Genomic DNA, 11,817 nt, shown 5'->3' with positions numbered 1-11,817 from the left:
AAAATCATCGTTACCATCAGGAAGCATTAGGATAGGAGCATTGCAAAGCATGTCCTTGAGCGTTTGAAAAGATTCCTCTTGTTCGGGACCCCAAACAAAAGGTCTCTCTTTTTGAGTCAAGGAGGTCAAAGGAACAGCGATTTTTGAAAAGTTGGAGATGAATCGACGATAGTAACCAGCAAGACCAAGAAACGAGCGAATTTTAGACGGAGATTTAGGTGCGATCCAATTTTTCACTGCTTCGATTTTTGTGGGGTCAACGTGAATTCCAAGTTCGTTGACGGTATGACCAAGGAATTGAACCTCTTTTAGCCAAAATTCACACTTGGAGAATTTGGCGTATAGACGTTCAGCACGAAGGAGTTCAAGGATAAGGTTCAAGTGCCGCTTATGCTCTTCTTGCGTCTTGGAATAGATGAGAATATCGTCGATGAAGACGATCACAAAACGGTCCAAGTATGCTTTGCACACGCGGTTCATTAAATCCATGAAAACAGCAGGTGCGTTGGTCAAACCAAAGGGCATGACCACGAACTCGTAATGACCATAACGTGTACGGAAAGCGGTTTTAGGTACATCTTCTTCGAGTACTCGAAGTTGATGATACCCAGAACGAAGATCGATCTTTGAAAAGCAGGTTGCGCCTTGCAATTGATCGAAGAGGTCATCAATGCGAGGAAGAGGGTATCGGTTTTTGATGGTAAGCTTGTTGAGCTCACGATAGTCAATACACAAACGAAATTATCCATCTTTCTTTTTGACAAACAAAACGGGAGCGCCCCAAGGAGAAGTACTAGGGCGTATAAAGCCTTTGTCAAGAAGCTCTTGAAGTTGACTCGAGAGCTCTTGCATCTCAGAGGGTGCTAAACGATAGGGAGATTTAGCGACGGGCGTAGCGCCAGGCACTAAATCGATTCGAAAGTCGACAGAATGAGCATGAGGCGGACCAGGAAGATCGTCAGGAAACACATCAGGAAAATCACGTACGACAGGGACATCGCTTATACTTGGGCCTTTGTCCTTCTTTTCCACAATGTGGGCAAGAAAAGCGAAGGTACCCTTGCGTAAGCATTTGTTCGCTTGGATACACGACATAAGCTTGAGACCTTGAGAAGGTTTCTCACCATAGACGTGTAGAGAATCACCGTTTGGAAGAGGAAGGCGGATAAACTTTTCAGAACAAACAACTTCAGCACGAACTTGCCTAAGCCAGTCCATGCCTACTATGATGTCAAAGCTACCCATTTGCATAGGTATAAGGTTGATCGAAAACGTATGATCGTTGAGAATCAAGGAACAATTGGGAAGAACGGAATCAACAGTGACGGATTTACCATTAGCGACTTCGACAGCGAAAGATTTTGGCAACTTAGAGCGTTTACACTTAAGCAATTGCTCGAATTCTAGCGACACAAAACTCTTATCGGCGCCAGTATCAAATAGACAAGAAGCGTAAATATGGTTCACAAGAAATGTACCGGTAATGACGTCGTTTGCGTTTTGAGCCTGAGCAGCGGTGATGACAAAAGCTCGGCCTCTAGCAGGTTGCTGAGCTTGTTGTTGCTGATGTGGTGGTTGTTGCGGTTGCTGCAGTTGCTGCTGTTGTTGAGGTTGATAGCGTTGGGGACAAACATTGGCGAGATGATTGAGGTCGCCGCACTTGTAGCATGCTCGCACAGGAGCATTTTGAGAGGAGATTCGACAACGGTTAGCAAAATGACCATACTTCTGACAGTTGGCACATTTGCGGCAAGGTACATTGGCAGGATGGTGAAACAGACAGGTGGTGCATTTGGGATGAGTTCCAACATAACCTTGTTTTGGTGGTTCGGTGTTTGCGGGTGCAACGGCGGCTAAAGCTTGTAAGGGTTGAGGGTTTGGCGGAGTGACGACCGCACAATTTTGGCTCGAAGCCTTCCGCTTCTTGCCTTGGTTTTTCTTGGACGATTGGGAGGGTGAGGGCTCAATAGTGGTAGTTTCAGTTGTAGCTTGGTGTGCATTCTTCGTTGAAACTTTATCATAGGTTCCATGGATAACGCAGTTGTTGTTAAGTTCCGTGGCTATACGAAAAGCATCTTCAATGGTTTGGGGATTAGCAGAGGCAAGGTGGTTTGTCAGGGAAGGTGCAACACAACGGACGAATTTGGCTACGGTTTTGGGAACGGTTTCAACTTGTCCAGGACAAAGAACACTGAGTTGTTTAAATCGCGTAATCAGGCCATCCATGTAACGCCCTGCTTTTTCATACTTTCCATAATTAGAAAGCTCGCCTTGTAATGCTTTTTTTGGAAATCTTGTATTGTTGTAGTCTTCTTTTCGTTGTAAAATCCGAGACTTGGATCATAAATAAAATTCGTATTTCTTTAAATTCACCATCTACATATTCATACATGTTCATACGTTCGAATTCATTGTACATCGAATCCTTATTTGTAATTCATACTTATACGATACTTATTCACGATGCATGTCCATACTTGTCCTTAAATTGTTGATACCTAAAAACCCCTAATAATATGCTTATTTATACAATGATTAATCATCTAATATGTGACATATACTTGTCACTTACAAACATGTTACATACTTGTACATTACACTTTTTACCTAGTTAAATCATGTTTTATTTCATATTTCACCTTTTTACAAGTTAGGGGAAACATTGTTGCATATTATTACACAACTTAATTAACAAAATTACTCATTATAATGTTTTAAAAAATAAAAAAATAAAGAAATATGGCAGCCCCAATTCAGCAAAATTCAGCCCCATATAGTTGGGTTTTGTGGGCTAGTTTCAAGGTGTAACCCCTTCTAAACACTTACAAAGCCCAACCCATTGAAACCCTAATCCTTCCCCCTATAAATACCACTTATAACCAGCCTCCCTACCACTTTTGCAACACTAAAAACTCTCAAAAGTTCCTCCAAACCGTAGCTGAAAGCAAGGGTTCGAGCAGATTGACACCCCTTCACGAAAATGAGCATAACTCACTCATTTCTTAACGAAATCACTTGATTCTTTTTCCTACTTACTTGGATAATCATGGGGTTCGATTCCTAGACTTCTCCTTGGAGAAATCAGACCTGGAAATGCCCCGAAATCGTCCATAAACTTTCTGTTTGTTTTTATGTTCATCAAAAACTTGTTTAAACCTATGTAACTTGTGTTCAACACATCTCATACCTATATCCTAATGCTTACAACTTATCCCATGGTTGGTTAAGCTTAAAAACAAGGTTGAGACATTTAAAATTAGAGGATTAAACCTCATAAACTTGGTGTTTTGTTTAGGGTTTCAACCTACAAATCATGTCAAACATAGCCTTTGATACATGAGTGATTATGGAACAACTTGGGTTGTCCTACATACAATCCTCACATGATTTGATGATTTCTCTATAGTTAGGTTGTTTATGTTATTGTGCAAATCCTAGTTCGTGACCCTCCTTGGTTGTTGTTACACCAAGTGAAGTGGTGAACATTCAAAGGGTTCCTAAATGGAAGCATGTCCTTCCTACCCCATACATGACATCTATGATAACACGAGGTGCCTAAATGAAGATCCTAATCTTCTACCTCCTACTTGAATTATTGGACTAAATAATATGTAGTACTTAACCTAGATATATATATACACTCATTCGAACCTTTGATGTTGAACTCATGCTTATATATTAAAGTAGTAGAACATCACCTAATACCTAAACCTTGTTGTGATTCTTATGGGTGTTCAACTCATGAAAACATTATCATAACCCTTGTGGTTACCAAGTGTCATACAAGTGTTAAGTGTTGAAGATGATTATTTTCACATGCTATTCACATATCTTACTTTTATATTGTTTTAAATACTGAATCTCGACTCTAAGCATACTTGAACTTTAATCCTACATATTCAATCTTCCAACCTCATCAACTCGCCAATAATTGGATAATCGGAAAGCATATGCAAACTTTGTTAGTATACTCGTATTTCCCCCTTTTTTTACTTTTACCACTTTTGGGGTATAACATGTTTACTTATAAAAAACTTACACATGAACATTTTGCTTAAACACATGAACATTCCTATAACATGCTTGTATACGTGATGGCTTGATACTTTAAACTTGGGTGAAACTTATGTGTTGAATTTATCATTAACTTCGTACGAGCCAAACCGTGACATATGTAGCGCTATAGGATTAACGACCCGCCCTTTATCATCGGTAATGTCATGAGCATATTGCGTTTCCTTGGTTTGATATGTTAGACAGATGCCATGTTTAAAAATTTATCTTGAATCACATGCTTGCTATGAGGAATTGTTTAAAACTTATCTTTTACTATGTGTGTATCAAACTTGTATACTCGCCTTTGCTTTTGCATTGAATTGTATTGTAAACATGTTACAGGTTGATGATGACGATGCTACGAAAAGAAGTAGCGTTGATGCCTAGATACACATATAGACGTTAGGTTTAATATGTCGTATCAATTTTGCTTATGTTATCATGTATTTCTTTTGAAGTTGTTGTTACTTGAGTTTATGTAATGTTGACAATTGAAAGTTATGAAATGAAATGGGAATTATTTAATTATCGTCACAAATAGTGTTATGATGTCTCGAGCAATCTTCACACTTCGTCTCATCCTGATGTTTCCGCCATTGGTTGGGGTGTGACAGATTGGTATTAGAGCCATAACTATAGGGAATTAGGGAAAGTAGGAATGCTTTAGCCTAGTCTATAGTTTTAGAGCTTTATTCTTATGTTTTGCTTGAAACTACTTGCATGCTACCTTATTTGCTCTTATTTATTCTCTTTTGATCTTTTAAGCATATATGTCGCTTATGTGTTAACACTTGACATGCTATACTTGCTTTATTATGTGCTAATACATGTTTTATTGTCCCACTCATTATGTGCTATTCTTAATATGCTTCATTGTGAGTTTATATTTGTTGTTTATTCCTTTAACATACTCTTTCCCCCATGCATTTTACTCGACTATTCTAAATCCGTAAACACTCAAGACGAATTCACCAAAATAGGCGTGAAACCCACAATTTGGTGAACGACTCTCAATCTACATATTCTTTTTTACACGAGATATCGCCATTAAGCTAGGAGTGAAATCCACATCTTAATGGTAAAACTCAAATTTCAAATTCTAGTGGACCCTCGTCAACATGTCGAAATTAAATTTTGACCCGACGAGTACCAACCACACTTAGGATACGAAATCGTCAAGTTAGGGGTGAAACCCGCACCTTGTCGACTAGTTCCACTCCTTGGTATTTTTTTTTATGAATCCCGCCAAGTCTCGAAATTTCGATTGATTTGGGACATGTAGTAACCGGAAGGGTAAATACCGTTAACCGACTTGTCGGCGAGAGTATTTTACCTATTAGGCCAAAGCATGCTCCACAAATTCAAAAGACTTTTCGACCACTTTGGTTAGTCAAAGTTCCGTTTTGGAACCATCCAAATTTTGATCAACATGTGTTCCTAATATTTATTTTATACGATGCAATCTTTCAAACTCGAGTATACTTTCGATATTCTCTTTTCATGCACACAACATATTGAACCTTTTCCATACATTTATATATATGCATGATTTCATATAATTTAAATTCATATTCCTTGTAACGACGAGTGGAGACATATCATTAAGATTGGAGTGATTTCCTTACCTTGACGATTAACTTTACTCCCCTTTTCTTAAAAACGACCTCACCAACGAGTTAGGGGTGATTCCCTTACCTAGGTGATCGTTACCAAAACGTCTCTTCAAAATACCTTATGATGCAAACTCGATCATATTTTATACCCAAATTGTTTATCATTATTCAAAATACCCACTCATACCGATTTCAAAATGCATTGTTTTATCAAACGTACTTCTTATTCTACAATCTATTTTCACTCAACTCATATACGCGAGATTCATAATCATGTCTTAAAACGTTTTATTGCTCGAACTTCAAAACCTTACGAAATGCTACCTATCAATTTAATCGGCTCAATGAAACTCTTGCCCATGAACTTCATATTCGACTTAATCACTAAAACATGCTCACCTTCTACTTTTAATCAAAATCCAACCAACCTTTCTCAAATACTTATAAGATCTTGTAGAAGTTATATGATTGTTTTACCAAATACCCTTTTCAACATCAACAAATCATTTGTTAATTTTTTTAATCACTAAGTGCTTTTGCTAAATGTCTCTTCTAAGAATCCTAGTTTTCACAAGAACCTACTAAATTCAAAATTTATTATTTGATGAAACGAACTTACTTTTTAATGAAAACCTTTTTCCTACACCAATTTACAAAACACGTGGGCAAGAAGACTTCATAGGGACCGACCATTTTTTTTCGGATTACGTAAACTCTTTTAAACAAAATTAGCATTTCTATTTGTTACAAAATACGTTATGCATAACCAACGAGTACTTTATGTTCCTTTACATATACAAACTATATTCTACCTTTCAAACCAAGCTTAATCTAATTTTGATTCGACAAACTCAACGTTTTGTTTAAACAACTATACATGCACATCATCATACACATTTTAGTCGATATCTCGCGATAACATCATTTATATCGTTCGTATCTACATACTTAACCTTTTTTTTCCGCAATGTCTCAACGTACACTATATTTATTATTCATACCTACACCTATGTTCATACGTTTATGCTTGTACTTATACACATACTACTTACACGTTTTATGTTTATGCTCATACATACATGCGTATTCATACTTAAACTTATGCTCATACTTTCATCCTTACTCATGATTCATACATTCGTACCTATACGCGAGCGTAACCTGAGGGATTTGCTTGCGTGGGTCCCACACATACTTAAGCATGGACTTGCTTATATACTATATTCTTGTACGTACACATTCTAAACTTTTTATGTATACCCCGATTCATACACAACTAGTACAAGCTATGCGGATCATGCGACGATCAAAATAATCACGGGTGCACACGGGATTATAGTGATAGGCGTATGAGAACCATAGAGTGTGCTACTGCGTATGGTAATACACGGAACGTAACATGACACCGAAGACGAAACAGACGTAACATGGTCAAAACATGGTGGATACGCCGCTGGTACTTCCTATATATAAGTGTTTTCACCATGTTACCAAAATTTCGTAAAACGTGCCATGGGAAATTCAGTGTTTTACAGACCTCTTGGACCTAATACAAGCTTTAAGCAACTCACAAACACATTATGCCCGATTATCCATGACGAGACCTCATCCTTAACATGCTACTTTCATCTATCTAATGCCCATATCATTCGTATACTAGCGTTCATTTAGTGTCAATTGTTCACCCCATGCTCCTATTTCCTTCCTTTCATACGAACCTCGTTCACAATCAAGCTCGTTTAAGCATTCAAATCCTAACTTATCTTGTTACCCTTAGAACTTTCTAATTTTTAGCCATTTCAAATCGTTTTACCTATACCTGTTTACCCCTGCTTATGCCTCAAACCCATTTCGGCTCGACAAATCATTTTACAAACTTATCTTTATCTTCCCAAAATCTCGTACTTTTCAAAACGTTTCAAAATCTCAAGTCTCGAACTGTTACCAAAACTCTTTAAATCTACCTCTTAAATAAATTTCGGGACGAAATTTCCTAAAGGAGGGGAGACTGTAACGCCCTGCTTTTTCATACTTTCCATAATTAGAAAGCTCGCCTTGTAATGCTTTTTTTGGAAATCTTGTATTGTTGTAGTCTTCTTTTCGTTGTAAAATCCGAGACTTGGATCATAAATAAAATTCGTATTTCTTTAAATTCACCATCTACATATTCATACATGTTCATACGTTCGAATTCATTGTACATCGAATCCTTATTTGTAATTCATACTTATACGATACTTATTCACGATGCATGTCCATACTTGTCCTTAAATTGTTGATACCTAAAAACCCCTAATAATATGCTTATTTATACAATGATTAATCATCTAATATGTGACATATACTTGTCACTTACAAACATGTTACATACTTGTACATTACACTTTTTACCTAGTTAAATCATGTTTTATTTCATATTTCACCTTTTTACAAGTTAGGGGAAACATTGTTGCATATTATTACACAACTTAATTAACAAAATTACTAATTATAATGTTTTAAAAAAATAAAAAAATAAAGAAATATGGCAGCCCCAATTCAACAAAATTCAGCCCCATATAGTTGGGTTTTGTGGGCTAGTTTCAAGGTGTAACCCCTTCTAAACACTTACAAAGCCCAACCCATTGAAACCCTAGTCCTTCCCCCTATAAATACCACTTATAACCAGCCTCCCTACCACTTTTGCAACACTAAAAACTCTCAAAAGTTCCTCCAAACCGTAGCTGAAAGCAAGGGTTCGAGCAGATTGACACCCCTTCACGAAAATGAGCATAACTCACTCATTTCTTAACGAAATCACTTGATTCTTTTTCCTACTTACTTGGATAATCATGGGGTTCGATTCCTAGACTTCTCCTTGGAGAAATCAGACCTGGAAATGCCCCGAAATCGTCCATAAACTTTCTGTTTGTTTTTATGTTCATCAAAAACTTGTTTAAACCTATGTAACTTGTGTTCAACACATCTCATACCTATGTCCTAATGCTTACAACTTATCCCATGGTTGGTTAAGCTTAAAAACAAGGTTGAGACATTTAAAATCAGAGGATTAAACCTCATAAACTTGGTGTTTTGTTTAGGGTTTCAACCCACAAATCATGTCAAACATAGCCTTTGATACATGAGTGATTATGGAACAACTTGGGTTGTCCTACATACAATCCTCACATGATTTGATGATTTCTCTATAGTTAGGTTGTTTATGTTATTGTGCAAATCCTAGTTCGTGACCCTCCTTGGTTGTTGTTACACCAAGTGAAGTGGTGAACATTCAAAGGGTTCCTAAATGGAAGCATGTCCTTCCTACCCCATACATGACATCTATGATAACACGAGGTGCCTAAATGAAGATCCTAATCTTCTACCTCCTACTTGAATTATTGGACTAAATAATATGTAGTACTTAACCTAGATATATATATACACTCATTCGAACCTTTGATGTTGAACTCATGTTTATATATTAAAGTAGTAGAACATCACCTAAGACCTAAACCTTGTTGTGATTCTTATGGGTGTTCAACTCATGAAAACATTATCATAACCCTTGTGGTTACCAAGTGTCATACAAGTGTTAAGTGTTGAAGATGATTATTTTCACATGCTATTCACATATCTTACTTTTATGTTGTTTTAAATACCGAATCTCGACTCTAAGCATACTTGAACTTTAATCCTACATATTCAATCTTCCAACTTCATCAACTCGCCAATAATTGGATAATCGGAAAGCATATGCAAACTTTGTGAGTATACTCGTATTTCCCCCTTTTTTTACTTTTACCACTTTTGGGGTATAACATGTTTACTTATAAAAAACTTACACATGAACATTTTGCTTAAACACATGAACATTCCTATAACATGCTTGTATACGTGATGGCTTGATACTTTAAACTTGGGTGAAACTTATGTGTTGAATTTATCATTAACTTCGTACGAGCCAAACCGTGACATATGTAGCGCTATAGGATTAACGACCCGCCCTTTATCATCGGTAATGTCATGAGCATATTGCGTTTCCTTGGTTTGATATGTTAGACACATGCCATGTTTAAAAATTTATCTTGAATCACATGCTTGCTATGAGGAATTGTTTAAAACTTATCTTTTACTATGTATGTATCAAACTTGTATACTCGCCTTTGCTTTTGCATTGAATTGTATTGTAAACATGTTACAGGTTGATGATGACGATGCTACGAAAAGAAGTAGCGTTGATGCCTAGATACACATATAGACGTTAGGTTTAATATGTCGTATCAATTTTGCTTATGTTATCATGTATTTCTTTTGAAGTCGTTGTTACTTGAGTTTATGTAATGTTGACAATTGAAAGTTATGAAATGAAATGGGAATTATTTAATTATCGTCACAAATAGTGTTATGATGTCTCGAGCAATCTTCACACTTCGTCTCATCCTGATGTTTCCGCCATTGGTTGGGGTGTGACAGATTGGTATTAGAGCCATAACTATAGGGAATTAGGGAAAGTAGGAATGCTTTAGCCTAGTCTATAGTTTTAGAGCTTTATTCTTATGTTTTGCTTGAAACTACTTGCATGCTACCTTATTTGCTCTTATTTATTCTCTTTTGATCTTTTAAGCATATATGTCGCTTATGTGTTAACACTTGACATGCTATACTTGCTTTATTATGTGCTAATACATGTTTTATTGTCCCACTCATTATGTGCTATTCTTAATATGCTTCATTGTGAGTTTATATTTGTTGTTTATTCCTTTAACATACTCTTTCCCCCATGCATTTTACTCGACTATTCTAAATCCGTAAACACTCAAGACGAATTCACCAAAATAGGCGTGAAACCCACAATTTGGTGAACGACTCTCAATCTACATATTCTTTTTACACGAGATATCGCCATTAAGCTAGGAGTGAAATCCACATCTTAATGGTAAAACTCAAATTTCAAATTCTAGTGGACCCTCGTCAACATGTCGAAATTAAATTTTGACCCGACGAGTACCAACCACACTTAGGATACGAAATCGTCAAGTTAGGGGTGAAACCCGCACCTTGTCGACTAGTTCCACTCCTTGGTATTTTTTTTTATAAATCCCGCCAAGTCTCGAAATTTCGATTGATTTGGGACATGTAGTAACCGGAAGGGTAAATACCGTTAACCGACTTGTCGGCGAGAGTATTTTACCTATTAGGCCAAAGCATGCTCCACAAATTCAAAAGACTTTTCGACCACTTTGGTTAGTCAAAGTTCCGTTTTGGAACCATCCAAATTTTGATCAACATGTGTTCCTAATATTTATTTTATACGATGCAATCTTTCAAACTCGAGTATACTTTCGATATTCTCTTTTCATGCACACAACATATTGAACCTTTTCCATACATTTATATATATGCATGATTTCATATAATTTAAATTCATATTCCTTGTAACGACGAGTGGAGACATATCATTAAGATTGGAGTGATTTCCTTACCTTGACGATTAACTTTACTCCCCTTTTCTTAAAAACGACCTCACCAACGAGTTAGGGGTGATTCCCTTACCTAGGTGATCGTTACCAAAACGTCTCTTCAAAATACCTTATGATGCAAACTCGATCATATTTTATACCCAAATTGTTTATCATTATTCAAAATACCCACTCATACCGATTTCAAAATGCATTGTTTTATCAAACGTACTTCTTATTCTACAATCTATTTTCACTCAACTCATATACGCGAGATTCATAATCATGTCTTAAAACGTTTTATTGCTCGAACTTCAAAACCTTACGAAATGCTACCTATCAATTTAATCGGCTCAATGAAACTCTTGCCCATGAACTTCATATTCGACTTAATCACTAAAACATGCTCACCTTCTACTTTTAATCAAAATCCAACCAACCTTTCTCAAATACTTATAAGATCTTATAGAAGTTATATAATTGTTTTACCAAATACCCTTTTCAACATCAACAAATCATTTGTTAATTTTTTTAATCACTAAGTGCTTTTGCTAAATGTCTCTTCTAAGAATCCTAGTTTTCACAAGAACCTACTAAATTCAAAATTTATTATTTGATGAAACGAACTTACTTTTTAATGAAAACCTTTTTCCTACACCAATTTACAAAACACGTGGGCAAGAAGACTTCATAGGGACCGACCATTT

Source organism: Helianthus annuus, chromosome 11 (assembly GCF_002127325.2).
Source record: "Helianthus annuus cultivar XRQ/B chromosome 11, HanXRQr2.0-SUNRISE, whole genome shotgun sequence".
NCBI classification, from domain to species: Eukaryota; Viridiplantae; Streptophyta; class Magnoliopsida; order Asterales; family Asteraceae; genus Helianthus; species Helianthus annuus.
The sequence above is the reverse complement of the archived record's forward strand: the minus strand, read 5'-3'. Positions refer to the sequence as shown.